Below are 15,080 nucleotides of genomic sequence, written 5' to 3' on the forward strand. Positions count from 1 at the left end.
ACTTGGAAATTAAAAACAAAATACTAAGGCCTCTAGGAAGATGATCATTTAAACACATCTCCCTTTTCAAATTTGATTCCAAATTATAAGCTTTTCAAACCAATGATCTGTTAAATAAAAGTGATGCAAAGAATTGGAGAGATTGCTTTCAGAAGTGAATCGTAGCTTTCTTCTCATGAGAGAAAAGTCTGAAGATAAAGACGAAAAAAATCAGCAAACTCTGAGACAAGCACAGGCTACATAAATCTGTGAAAATCCTAGATACAGTCAATATTGACCTGGTTTATACGCCTGACTTCAATCCTCTAGAAGCAAAGGCTGAACACAAGTCAGAGATGGGCGACTACATGTACAGAGATGTAGACCCGGGGACACTTTCCCCATTTATTTAGGATGAGGAACTATGTAATTGACCCACCAGGACAAAGAACACATATTTCTGAATACATATTCTTTCCTTCTTATGCAGACTATCACTCCTATAGCACTTCTACAACCAGACCTGAGCCTCTGGGAAACTACAGAGAAAAATAAGATCAAAATAACCCAAAAAGAACAAAACAACCAAAAAGACAATTAAATAGGCTCAAGAGAACTACATCTCAAAAATTATATATCCAGGAAAGATATTTATCTGTCAGGAAACAGAAAATTATTTACAGACTGGCAAGAATCCAGATTAACAACCTACTGAGAAAAATACTCTAAAGAACAAATTCATCCAAATAAGAAAGGGGAAATGACAGGAAAAAATTACAAGCAAAGAATCCTGTAGTACATAAGCACCACTAAATTTAAACTGAATAATGATAGACTGGCTAAAAACGTATAATACTGAACCCAAAGCAAAGAACCCTTAAAATAAAACTTACATACATGTGGCTATATGAGAAATGCTAAAATATACCTGAGGATCAAAACTATTAAGATGTTTCAGTAAAAGGAGTAGGGATTGGATTGGAGAGATTGTTTCAGTCAACATTCCAATGAAACCTATGGATGAGAATAAAAATATTCCAAAGGTTTCATCTGGAAAAAGAAAAGAAAGACAAAGTGTTACAAAACGTTACAAAGTGTTTCAAGACCCTTGTACCACCAGGGAGCAGGGTGAAAAGAGCATCTTGGGGATGGGCACGTGGCATCGCACGTTAAGCCACAATTTATACAATAACAGTGAGTGGCTTGAGTCCTCGTTACTCCTTATTTCTGACTGAGCTTCTATGCTATTGCGCCTGGGAGGCAGCATAAGATGATACAAGTACAGGGATTCCTGCTGCACACATGGGTAACAGAATGAAGTTCCCGCCACTCCCTTGCTTCAGCCAGGCATAGCCCCAACTGCTGTGAGAATTTAAGAAGTGGACCAGTGGATGGATGATCTCTCTCTCTCTCTCTCTCTCTCTCCCCACCTTCTCTCCCTCCCCACCCCCACCCCCCGGCATTGTGTCTTTCAAACACATAAACACATCTTTCTTCTTAAGAGCCATCTTGGCTAAATTAGTCTCTTACTTTCAAAAAGAGGAGAAACACATGGAATAAATAGATGGAAGGATCAGCTACAAAACTCAGCACACTACTTTGTAAATTTATTTATTTATTTATTTATTTATTTGAATACTACATTCACACAGAGAAGGGACGAGACAGAAAGATCTTTCATCTGTTGATTCATTCCTTAAATGGCAGCAATGGCTGGAGCTAGGTACAATGGAATCCAGGAGCTAAGAGATTCTTCCAGATCTACCAGATCTACCCAGGACCCAAGCACCTGGGTCATCTTCCACTGCCTTCCCAGGCACAAAAGCAAAAAGCTGGATCGGAAGTGAAGCAGCTTTGATTCAAACTGGCACCCATATGGGATGCTAGCACCACCCAGAGCAGATTTACTCACTATACTGCAGTGTCAACCATTTTGCATTAATTTTAAATGGACTAAATTCTCTTGTTAAAAGACAGGAAGCTTTATGCTCAGTGAAAAAGTCAAACCCCAAAGGACAAATGTCATACGTTCTCTGATATAAGCCAAGCTTCATACAAAATACAAAATCAACAGATATAAAGGTAAGCGTATATGTGTGTGTATGTGTGTGTGTGTGTGTTTGATATATATACACACACACACTTACAGGCTCTATAAAATGTGGTCATGTATACTATGAAGTAGAGATACATTGCAGTATGCATCTCTACTTTTAAATAAAAGTTAAATATATGTTGACAACTGGATGCTGGACTTTATACCATTTTGTATAACTACAATGTCAAGATATACTCAAATAGCAGAATTTGTGACTGTAGTTACAATATACGGAAAACAGTGGGGAAAACGGGGTGGGGGAGAGTAGAAGGGTAAATGCTTGAGCCTAAAGAACTGTATCATAAAATATAAATAATTAGCATTTTTCATTAAGTAAAAGTATCTAATAAAATATTAAAGGAAAATTTCCCTAATCTAGAGAGGAAATTAGTAAACAACATCCGGGAGGGGCACAAAGTCCCAACAGAGTTGACCAAAAGTGACCTTACCCACGATACATGATAATTAAGCATGTGTCAGTTGAACATAAAGAAAAGATCCTTAAATGTGCACGTGAAAAAAATCAATTGACATATAAAGGAATGCCAATTAAATTCACAGGAATCCTCTCACAGGAAACTCTACAGGCAAGAAAAGAATGGAACGGCTTATTCAAGAATTCAAGATTCTAAAAGAAAAAAAAATATTGTTTTTAACATACCCAGCAAAGCTTTCCTTTGTCTTTGAAAATGAAATAAGATTCTTCCCACAGGAAGGAAAGGTTAAAAGAATATGCTTCTTTCAAACCTGTCTTACACATGATACTTAAAGACGTTCTCTTGATAAAGAAAAGGAATAGCGCCCACCAAAACCAAAGGCAAATGTGAAAACATCCCAGTAAAATGACAACAAAAGACTAAATCAATGAACAACCCATTGTTAAAATGAGAGAACCAAATTACCACCTATTTTTATTAACCCTGAGTGTAAATGGCTTAAACTCATCAATCAAACATCATAGATTAGTAGACTGCATTAAAAACAAAACCCATCTATTTGTTGTCTACAGGAGACACATCTCATCAACAAGGATCAGTGGAAACTAGATCTCTTACGTTTTCTTTATTAGTTTCATCTCCTCAAAACACTACTTCTGATTAAATTCTTCAGTGACTCATAGATCATACAGTAGCATCATTTTCTTCAAGAAGGTTCTTGATTTTCTTTTTCATTTCTTCAGTGACACATCAGTCTCTTGGTAGCAAGTTATTTAACTTCATGGAGTTGTCAATGCCTTTTTCTTTTTTCTTCCTGTTGTTGATTATGTTTTGTGGCTTTTCATTTAAGGGGATGTATAGTAACATACTACTCTATTTCTTCAGCAACATATTAGTCATGTGTTAGACTTTGGAGCTTCTACTAATTTATTCATTTGGAGCTAAATCCTAATCATGTGTGGGAAATTACCTAGAGTGAAAGTCATGAATGAAAAGTAGAGAAAGGGAAGATTACTGAGTTTTTTCATGACTCTTGTATCTATGAGGTGAAAAATTCTATAACTTTATTATTAAAAATAACTAGTCTTTACCAAGCCATCATCCAGTTAAACGATTAAGTTGTCACATTACTATATTATCTTTTTTATCAACTGATTTTATGAAAATTAGTCATCAAACACAGCTGTACTGTAAATGTGAAGCAGTTATCGGTCCATGTGTGATTATAGACTTCTGATGTTCAAAGCTTAGAGGATGTCAAGGTGGTAGTTAGGTCATGACCTACATACTACAATGAACAGAAAAGTTGGAAATAAGCAAGCAAAAACCACCACATTCACTAAAAAAAAGAAAAGAAAAGATGCAAAATAGACAATATTAGGCCAGGAGGAACTGGGGATCAAAAGCAATAAATGAAAAAAAAAAAAAAAAAATAGTTACATGGGGCCCAGAGTAGTAGCCTAGCAGCTATAGTCCTCACCTCACACACACCATGATCTCATATAGATGCCGGTTCTAATCCTGGCCACCCTGCTTCCATCCAGCTCCCTGCCTGAAGCCTGGGAAAGCAGTCGGGGACGGCCCAAACTCATCCTGCACTTGCATGTGGGAGACCTGGAAGAGGCTCCTGGCTCTTGGCTTCGGATAGGCTCAGCTCCAGCTGTTGCAGCTGCCTGGGGAGTGAATCAACAGACGGAAGGTCTTCCTCTGTCTTTCCTCCTCTCTGTATATCTGACTTTGCAATAAAAATAATAATTTTAAAAAAAGATACATGCTAAAACAACAAGAAGCATGAATATCACCTGAAATTTGAACAAGTAAAATCATATATCATCTAAATGTCAATTATTAAGTTAAACAAAAGGATCCAAATCTACCTTCGCGGGTAATTTGAGCAAAGACAATAACTAACACAATAAAACAATTCTGCTTCATAAATATGGAGAAAATATTACACTCCTTTAACATAGAAAATAATGATTTCTGTTCTTGAAATGCTCACAGAATATTAGAAAAGCTAATGTATGGTGCTAAAAATGACATTAACAGAATTTTTAAAATTATTTTAATAAGTTACATTTTCTATTTAAAATGCAATAAAAGAAAAAATTACAAAGGACAACAAAATGTGTCTGCTTGAAAAGACAGAAGACTAATTTCAAGGTCAAACTATAGAATTTCAACAATATTTAAGATCTGACACATCAGTCATAAGACTACACGTCACATCTTCACAAATTAATCTAACACTCTGTTGAGAATATTCAAGAATTTTTCCCAGGAAGTATGTAAAGGTAAATTTCACTCCTATCTTTATTTGTTTAAGTAATAATTTTAGGCAAGTTCTTATGTTAATCATTTATTTCTGTTAAAATTTCAGTTTGCCATACTTTGAACACATTATTTGATGTAAAAAATGTTTTAGACTATTTTAAAATTAATCTTAAATATTCTTTTCTCGTACAATCCCTCCAATTCGATTATTTTCTCAGCTCGTTCTCACTCGCGCCTCTGCCTCTGCTGAGTCACCAAAGGCCAAGCTGCTTCCTCATCAGAAGAGAGAGGAAAACAAAAAGTCCTGAGGTGATTAGTGGTTGGCAGAGTGTGAATTGTTCCATAATAATTAAAAGCTCCTTTGATAGGAAACTGCCACAATGAATTCTGAAATGTGCTGTGATCATTTAAATATCGGTTTTCAGGTTAGAAAATAAATAATGAATACATCCACAGCCTGGGACAGAGGGGGACATACAGGAACTAGGGTTCAACAAGGAAAAGGAAGGCACTGCAGGAGATATGCCTCTCAGAGAAATTCTGTCTGACCTCTGAAACTGTATGCGATATTTTGTGCACACGTGTCAATTTTCATGCCCCTGACACAGCTGAATAATGCAGAACCTCTCCCCGCCTTGGGAGGGAGGGGGCAGAAGAATGCTCGGTGGGCATCCACAGCGGTAGCCACTTGGGATGCCAAGGTATCATACTGGAATGCCTGCTTCAGCTCATGTCTTCATTGTGCTAACGTGTCCACTGGAGGGCATCAGACATTGGCTCAATACGTGGGTCCTACCACTCACACAGAAGAAATAAACTGAGTTTCCAGCCTCCTGGCTACGGCCTGGCCCAACGCTAGCTCTTTCAGGCATTTAGCGGGTGAAATAGGACACAGAAGATCTCTTTCCTATCTTATTTTTTTCTCTCTCTCTGCCTTTCAAATAAAATATAAAAAGAATGCTCCACATAAATCATTATTTAATGTTTTCTCATTATTAGATTTAAGCTGCACAGTCATAGTCAGAATACCAGGTAACTGAAACACATGATGTCTGTTATCCTCACTGCTGACATTAATTTTGATAAACTTGCCAAGGGGTTGTCCAATTTCTAAAGAAAAAGTTATTCATTTTTTGCCTTTGCAAGTTGTAACCGATCCTTACAGATACTTCACAACCATGAAAACATACTGCTTCTCAATGATTTCTAGTGCTTGCTTCAATAGCACATATACTAAAAATTGGAATGATACAGAGAAGACCAGCACGGACCCTGCACAAGGATGACGTGCAAATTCATGAAGCATTTCATATTTTTTTTAAAAAAAGAATTTCTTCCCTATATTATTCTCCATTGATTATTTTTGCTTGAACTCATCTTTACTTTGATAGTAAGAAATGTTCTAACTCCCAAGATTTTACAACTCCAAGATTCCTTCCAATTAACCAATTCAGCATTTTAGTAAAAGCCAAATCATCTCCTCTTTTCCCTTTATTATTAGTATGGACTCACAGCTTTCTCAACATTATCACTGTCTACAAATTATAACTATTCTTGTCACGTTCACACTGCCCCAGAGCCAGCCAGTGGGAGATCCTTCAAGCTGGTTCCCGCATCCTTCTGATACACACTTCTAGAGGGGTGCAGGGATGTTCTGACATAAAGGGCTCTTTGCTTACCCTGCACCCTTCCTACTCAAACTCAGAGTACATAATTTATCTGATGACTTACAGTTCTTTGTACTATTAAGAAATGCTTTTAGGCATCAGTCTCTGGGTGTTAAATGTGCTTGTTAGTGAGAGGAGGTCTTTGTTTCTAGGTTCTGCCAGCAGACAGATAGGAAATGTATTTATACATATATCAGCTACTACATACGCATATATACATACTGATATATACCTTCAATACATGCACATGTGTATGCCTGCATTCTTTAAATTTGTTTCAAGCTGTGGGGGGAGTAGAGTGAGGGAGAGAAAGAAAGAATCTTCCTTCTATTGTTTCATTGCCAAATGACTACAACAGTGTGGGCTGGACCTGGTGAAAGCCAGGGCACTTGGAACTCCATCCGGCCTCTCAGGCTGAGTGGCAGAGGTTCAAGCACTTGGGCCATCTTCCACTGCTTTCTCAGCCGCATTAGCAGGAAGCTGGAAATGGAGCAGCTGTGACTCCAAATAGGCTCATATGGGAAGTCAGCACTGCAGGCAGTACCTTAATGTGCCGTGCAAAAACTGGACCCATGTATGCATTATTTTAAAACTCTTATCTAACAGAGTAATTCACTGCATATCATCATTTCATTTGTATCTTTTTCCTTCTTAGCTGAGAGTCCTAATTTCCGGCAAGATCAACAATCATTTGTTCAATCCTGTAACACTGCTGAAGCAGTTCAGAGGTGAGTGACATATGGGTAAGTTCTGTCCCCTCCCAAGCCATATTGGAAATAAAACAGCATCAAGAATATTGATGACAGTAGTAGCCATTTTAACATCAAAATCAAGCAAGTCTTTCTCCTCAAGAATGTCTGGGTGATGAGAATATATTCCACCTAGAAAGCAGTTGCTATGGGCCCTTTTCTAAAAATGTTATTTATTTTAAAATATGATTATCTTTATGCCAAAAAGCTTAGTCATTAAATACGTTGCATGATAATAGTGACTACTTTATATAGAATTGTATTTCTTATTTAACATCTTTAAAATATGTTCTGAATGAAATATAAATGAAACCATGTACTATTTCACTTCAAACCAGAGGCAGGCGGGGTGGAGTGCTATGGGGGAGACTCTGACCAGCAAAGCAACAAATTTTATTAGCTATAGTTTTGTTGACTTACTCCCTTCTTGTGTAAGAATACTTCTTCCAACGTTCTAATTGATATTTTACCACTGCAATTTTTTCCAAGGAAATAATAACACTAATAAACAACATCTTTTTTTTAAATAATAGCATCTTTTTAAAAACTCTAAGCAAAAAGGAAAAATCTAATCAACAGGAGGATTTTTTTCTAACAAGAACTATGGCAACAGCATCTGGTTAATTCTAAACATTTCATTACGTTTACTGTTAAGTTACCATTTTTCAACTTTAAATGCTCAGGCAGCTTAATAGATAGCTTAACAGACCTGAGCCCCTTACCAGAAACAGAAAACTAGGTATCATTCTAGAACACAGCAACAAGTACCTACTGTAAGCACATGACTGCCATACTGTAGTTCACCACCCAAATTTGGACTGACACATGTCTTTATTAATAAAGTTTCAGCTAGATTCACATACAGAGCTTACTGCTATATGCTAGGGTTCGTTATACAATGGAAAACGGAAACCCAGACCACTTAGAAATTAACAGACACTGACTTTAAACAAACATTGTCAAAGTCCTAAAATGCCATTGTGGTCTGCTCACTAAAGAGGGAATTTTAAGTACTCAGGTGAAAATGGCTCAAGTTTAATTAGGGTGGGAGTGTTGGCTACGGGAGGGGTATTATGGTGCTATAGTTAAACTCCTGTTTGGGATTCCCACAATCCCTAACACAACGCATAGAATCTAGTCCTGTCTCTATTTCTAATCCAGCTTCCTGCTAGCACACACTCTGGGAAGCAATAGATGACACTCAAGAACCTGGATCGAGGCCCGGCGCAGTAGCCTGACAGCTTAAGTCCTCACCTTGCACACTCCAGGATCCCATATGGGCACCAGTTCTAATGCTGGCAGCCCCACTTTCCATCACTGCTTGTAGCCTAGGAAAGCAGTTGAGGATGGCCCAAAGCCTTGAGATCCTGCACCCATGTGGGAGACTCGGAAGAGGCTCCTGGCTTTGGATTGGCACAGCTCCAGCCATTATGGCCGCTTGGGGAGTGAGTCAACGGATGAAAGATCTTCCTTCCTCTCTATCTGCCTTTCCAATAAAAATAAATCTTAAAAAAAGAACCTGGATCCCTGTTTATCCAAGTGAGACTCCCAGGCTCCCAGCTTCAGCCTGGCCTCATCTTTAATGTTACATCATTTGGGGAATGAATCATCTAGTGGAGCATCTCTCACTCCCACCCACTCTTACTTATGTACAACTCCTTCCTTCCTTCCTTCTTTCCTTCCTTCCTTCCTTCCTTCCTTCCTTCCTTCCTTCCTTCCTTCCTTCCTTCCTTCCTCTCTTTCTTGCTCTCTCTCTCATAAGTCAAAGAAAATAAATATAAGTGGATGATTTTCAAAAATAAATCAGTCAAGTGCAACAGTGTGTTCATAATATATAATCTGTGGTTATTTTCCACCTACTGGATGTACAAGCAGAGGAAAAATTCTCAGCATGTGCAAGCATTTCCATACTAGCTCTCTGATCTATGGAATAGTGGTCATTATGCTAGGACACGCCAAAATAAAACTTTTAAATTTGCTCTCCCTCCCCCCCAAAAAAAGAAACCAAATGCACTAAGGCATCCCCAGCAGAAGTTAAGAGATGAGTGCCACCATCAAGCAGTTGGAATGACTGTGCACTATCATAAGTTAAATCAGGTTGCTGTACCATTTGCAGGTGCTGTTCCAGATGCAATGAAACAAAAACACGTCCTCTGAAACCTTAAAGGCAAATACCAACTACACATACTCTGTCTCTATTCCAATCTGAGATGGCATTAACCTCTGTCTGGTACAACCAGTTCATTTCTCATACAACATTGTTCTTTTTCTTTCTAAATGTAAAATCCACAGAGACAGTCATTTTTCTTAAAAAAAAAAAAAATGCATAAAATGCATATTGGGCCTGGTGCGATAACCTCGAGGCTAAATCCTAGCCTTGCAACCCCTGACATTTCATTAGGGAGCCAGTTCATGTCCCAGCTGCTCCACTTTCCATCCAGCTCCTTGCTTGTGGCCTGGGAAAGCAGTCAAGGACAACCGAAAGTTTTGGGACCCTGCACCCAAGTGGGAGACCTTAAGGAAGCTCCTGACTACAGATTGGCTCAGCTCCAGCCATTGTGGCTAGTTGAGAGTGAGCCAGTGGATGGAAGATGTTTCTCACTGTTTATCCTTCTCTCTTTCCAATAAAAAAATAAATCTTTTAAAAACAATAGTGTATATTTAATATTTAGCATTTACCATGAGCCATTTAATTTTGACATTACCACATTAAATTCCCACAAGAATTATCTGCAATACAAAGCAACAGAAACTCTGGCAACAATGCAAAAGTTTGAGTAAAGACAGGCAGAATGGAACGGAGAGCCAGATGATCAAATCTGAGAACCGTTTGCTTAAGAGGCTCCAAAGCATCAGTCTGGTGAACGGAGGAGCTATGTTCACTTGTACATTTAAATGTTGCCATAACATTGGGTTGTTTCCATCCTTTGGCTACTGCAATTAGTGTTGCTATGAGGAACCTGCTTCTATTTCTTGTGGGTATAAAACCAAACAGAGGACATACTGGGTCATATGGTAAATCTATCTTCAATACTCTGAAGAACTACCAAGGTTTACCAAAGCGGCTGCACCAATGTACAATGTCAACATCAACATTTAAGGGTTTCAGTTTCTCCACTTTTTCATCAACACTTGTTATTGTCTTACTAAATTTCCAAACTGGTGATAACTGACCTTCAGAATAAACCACTGACTAACAATGCTTTTGACTGCTGGGGTTTAGCTTATTGGAAGGGAGGAGAGGAGGGAGGAAAAGTAAAATTCCTTAGACACCACAGTAAGACCGCAGATGAGAGATAAAACCCACAGAAATGAATAGGTAACCCAGTGACTTAGTGAAGTTTGTAGGGCTTCAGTATCTAAGGCCTGTCAGGACAGCCTCTCCAAAGGGAAAGACAACTGACTTGTCTTTGCACTGTCTACTAATACAGGGAGGTTTATTATGTTTTTCTGCATTTTAGAACACATTACATCTCATTTGAAACCTGCTAGGTCACCATTTTCAAGTTAGGATCAGAGTAAGAGAAGATTCTGTGCTGAGTCCAGACTGTGCCATAAGCTGTTCTGCCACTTTGGGATCTTATGATTCAGTCTAACTCTTTTGAGCCTCGGCTGCTAGCAAGCTCCGGCCAGATGTCATGGCACAAATCTTCAGGATGTTCAAGTTAAAGCTGTCCCATTTTCTAAAGATCATTATACTTTTGAGAAATAAACCCCGGGCTGTTACTTAGTCTCAACAAGCATTGAAGATCTAAGCATGGGAACCAAGTAGGCATGTGATAGTAGCCACTCATGATGAATTAGATAGCTAAAAAAACTGGTGGCAGTCAACTCTGCCAGTCCTGGTTGGTTCTGCTGAAGTTTATACTGCAGTCCTGGAAGCAACTTTAATAACGGGCATTATCTGAAACACAAGTACCTGCTGGCCAATTGCTCTTTCTCAGAAGTCTGAGCAGAATCCTGGCACCCCTCTTGTACGAGCCTGAAGCAAGAACATCTTATGGATGCTGCAAGGGTTCCTCCAAGTCTTCTCATTTAAGTCAACAATCCTGACTCCTCTGTTCTTCTAGTCCTCTCCTAGGTAAATGCTTCCTGCAGATCCTGGCTTCCTCTAAAAGAGTCTTGGGTCTTTTTGCTGCTTGATTTTCCTATATTAAATTCATACTGCTAAAATAGTTGCTGCTATTTCCAAACTGACACATCTATCAACATCAAACAACTGTGTATGAATATAAAATCAAATAACAAATTAAGATGTTAAGTTTGACTTCAATCTCAAAGTTCCAAGAAAGTCTTGCATCTCAGCAAAAATTTAAGATGCAAAAGGCAGGAATTCTTATAGAAAAAAAAGGATGGAATATATCCAACTTTTCACTATCAAAAGTGATACTTTCTAGAGTGGCAATTTGCCTAGTGCTAAAGACTCAAGGAGTCTGCAACCCATATCCCAAAGCCTGGATTTGAATCCCTGCTCTGCTCCTGATTCTGGCTTCCTTGTAACGCACACTCTGGAAGCAGCAGCTGGTAACTCTCCTGCCACTCACACGGGAGACCTGGACTGAGTTCCCAGCTCCCAGGTTCCAACTGACCCCATTCCAGCCGTTACGGACATTCGAGGACTGACCCATTGGCAAGGTGTGTTTGCTTATGCCCTCTTTCATTCCATTTTTTTTAAACTAACACTTCAGTTAAATTCTTTTGCACAAGCCTTTTTGAATTATTATTTGTCCATATGTTCCACTAATTACTATTTTTGGAGAGCCTACTATGTCCAGCCATCATGCTGTTGGGTAATAGAAACACAACTATGCACAAGATACACAGGAGTATCTCCTTTCACAGAATCTGAGCACATTTCCTCAGGAGATCTTTATTTATATACTCACATAAAACATACACACCAACTTACTGCTTAGTAGAAGAGTTGAACACAACTTGTTTTCCTAACAAACAGGTTAGAAAATGACCTGCTTACTTAAAACCTAATCAAAAAGGGCATTGCAGATATTTGCAAAGTGATAATCAAAAAATTAAATATCACTGCTATTTTAGAAGGTACATTTCTTACAAAGAGGAGAAAAATTAATTCTTGTAATTCCACAGCAAATTACAGCTGTTTCATCGAAAGCACTTATATATTTCCCCTTGAAAATACCAAGTATATTCTGAATCTATGACTTACAATAGATTCTACTGATTAAATTAATAACCATGAACATTGAAATGAGAACATGAAATGTCTAGTGAGCTCTGTTCTGAATTTGCTTGCATTAGTGATTCAATCCTCATAACCTGATAAAGCAGTATCAGTTTTTGCATTTTTGCCAAATAGTTAACTCCTCACAACAAATTACACCTCTTGACTGTGGCCATTTTACAGACGAGAAGCTTAGATGAAGAAACAGACCACACAGTAAGTAAGTAATGAAACTGAGCTTTTGCCCTCGATAGTCTGATCCAATAACTGTGTTCACACCGACTATACACACTATCAATGTTATTCTAAGAGACTTCTACAAAGAAAATGCACAAGGACAAGTCATGGGATTTTGCTGTGGTCTCACCCTCTGGATTTTTAAGAACTGCCAACTAATTATATAAATAAGTTAGAGATCATTTTAAAAGGAAAATGTCAACATGGAATACAATCAAATAGGAAATGATTCACATAGCTGTACTGAATATGACGCAGAAGGTAGCAGACCTGCAGGAGTGGCAGGAAAGAAGAGGAACTTGTAAACCTATTTTAATTAAAACAACAAAAATAATAACAAACATTTAAATCCTTGCCATATGCTAGATCCTGCTCTAAATGTTTCACGTATATTAGCTTTTTAATTCTTGAGGGGTCAATTTCTATTTTACTGATGATCTGGTTCACGAAAGAAGGGATATGCTCAAAGTCAGAGGTAGGACACAGATTCAACCAGGATAGGTCTAGCTCTAGAATCTATGCTCTAAACCACCACATCATATAAATCCTAAGTCTACACTGTAAGTCACTGACACCGATCAAGAGCTCATGACTTCCAGAGTGACTACATTTGTAATTCTAGTGGTTGCCAATTTTCTTATGCAAAGTTGTTAAAGCAAAACAGTAAAATGTTTAAAATAATAAATGATGTTAAGATGAAAATTAACTATATATCTATAAAATTCAACACAAACCCAAAGATACACAAAAATTATTTTAAACTACAACAAATAAGTTAAAACATCTCAAACTCTTAGAAATGATAAAGAATGAAAAAATTTTCAGATTCTAATTGCCATCACTAGGATATTTAACACATAATATCTACATGCATGGTCTAACAGCCACATACATTATTACCACTTTATCACAGCAGCTGAATAAGACTCAGGATCGTAACCAGGGAGGGTGTTTAACCTGGGAGCTAAGATCAGATTCCTATATTCGACATCGGAGGAGAACTGGATTTCATTCCTGGCTCCAGCTCTACAGATTCTAGCTAACTTGCTGCTAACACAAACCCTGGGAGGCAGCAGATGATGGCTCAGGTAATTAGGTTGTTGTGATGCCTAAGGGAGGCCTGCATTGTGTTTCCGGCTCCCAAATTTGACCCAATTTCAGTCATGACCATTGGAGGATTTGGGGAAGCATTGTCCCTCTCTGCCTCTCTTGGTTTTTCTGCCTCATAAATAGTTACATTCATAAATTAATAAAAAAATTCGCAAATTTTGGTAGGGGGGTGGGGAAGAGAAGGCTCAACACCTAAGATTTCATGCAAAAAGCCACTGCAAATATTTTTCAATGTTGTATGCCTCTTAAACCTTTCACGACATTCAATCCATTTCTGGAAGTACACATGAAAAGAAACTAACTTACTCTGTGGTATGTTATTATCTTCATCACATTTTGTTATATATAACTAAAAAATTCACTACACTCTCCTCAAGTTGCTACAGTTTCTCTATTATACTTAGCGGCTACTAACCAGCATACATAAACTTATTTGTTTAGTGAAAAGTCTTATACTGGCTAACATTCTTTATATGGCAAAAGGTGCATTACTTTGCCTAATCAAATAATGCATGCTGGGTCTGGTGTGGTGGTATAGCAGCTAAAGTCCTCACCTTGAATGCACCAGGATCCCATATGGGTGCTGGTTCTAATCCCGGCAGCCCCGCTTCCCACCCAGCTCCCTGCTTGTAGCCTGAAAAAGCAGGTGAGGATGGCCCAAAGCCTTGGGACCCTGCACCTGTGTGGGAGATCTAGAGAAAGTTCCTGGCTCCTGGCTTAGGACCAACCATTGCGGTCATTTGGGGAGTGAATCATCGGACAGAAGATCTTTTTGTCTCTCCTCCTCTCTGTATATCTGACTATGCAATAAAAATAAATAAATCTTTTTTAAAAATGCATGCTTTATGTAACAGCTATCAATTATGTTTCAAATTATTATTTTTTTAAAACTGACATCCATGTTGCATAAAATATGTGCCTGCACTGACGTAGCGTACATATTCCTATCTGTAAACTACCTTTAATGGTGATATTGATACATTTAAACATGACTAGGATAAAAGAAATTCAGAATTACTTCTAAAAAGACATAAACAGGACTCAAATTTTTAAAGATTATAATTAGAACAGACTAATAGCAAAGCAAAAACCAGGATTAAAACATGTTAAAATAATGACCTTTTGCTATGTATCATGACAACATACAATTGCAAGAAAAAATATCAGTTTTTGCTACTTAGAGAAATGAACATTCTATGTACAGCCTCATATTACAATCTGTAAAAGATAAAACTGAGCAATTTTTCAAAACGCAATGATATAATCAAGAGAAACACAGAGATTTTTCCAAATGTTAATAAATGTTGCTGCAGTCGGCAAAACCAAAAGCTT

The 15,080-nt window shown here is 37.9% G+C and overlaps 1 protein-coding gene and 1 non-coding gene across 5 annotated transcripts in view; one reads left to right on the forward strand and one right to left on the reverse strand.

The window, feature by feature from the left end:
• The window catches only part of RNGTT (RNA guanylyltransferase and 5'-phosphatase), a 241,884-nt gene that overhangs the window by 92,287 nt on the left and 134,517 nt on the right, over positions 1 to 15,080 (reverse strand). The window lies entirely within an intron of this gene.
• LOC121158885 lies at positions 5,998 to 6,105 on the forward strand. The gene has a single exon (XR_005884257.1). It is a non-coding gene; the product is annotated as a U6 spliceosomal RNA (small nuclear RNA).

The sequence above is a fragment of the Ochotona curzoniae genome, unplaced genomic scaffold (genome assembly GCF_017591425.1).
Source record: "Ochotona curzoniae isolate NIBS_2020 unplaced genomic scaffold, NIBS_Ocur_1.0 contig_3819, whole genome shotgun sequence".
In the NCBI taxonomy this organism is placed as follows: Eukaryota; Metazoa; Chordata; class Mammalia; order Lagomorpha; family Ochotonidae; genus Ochotona; species Ochotona curzoniae.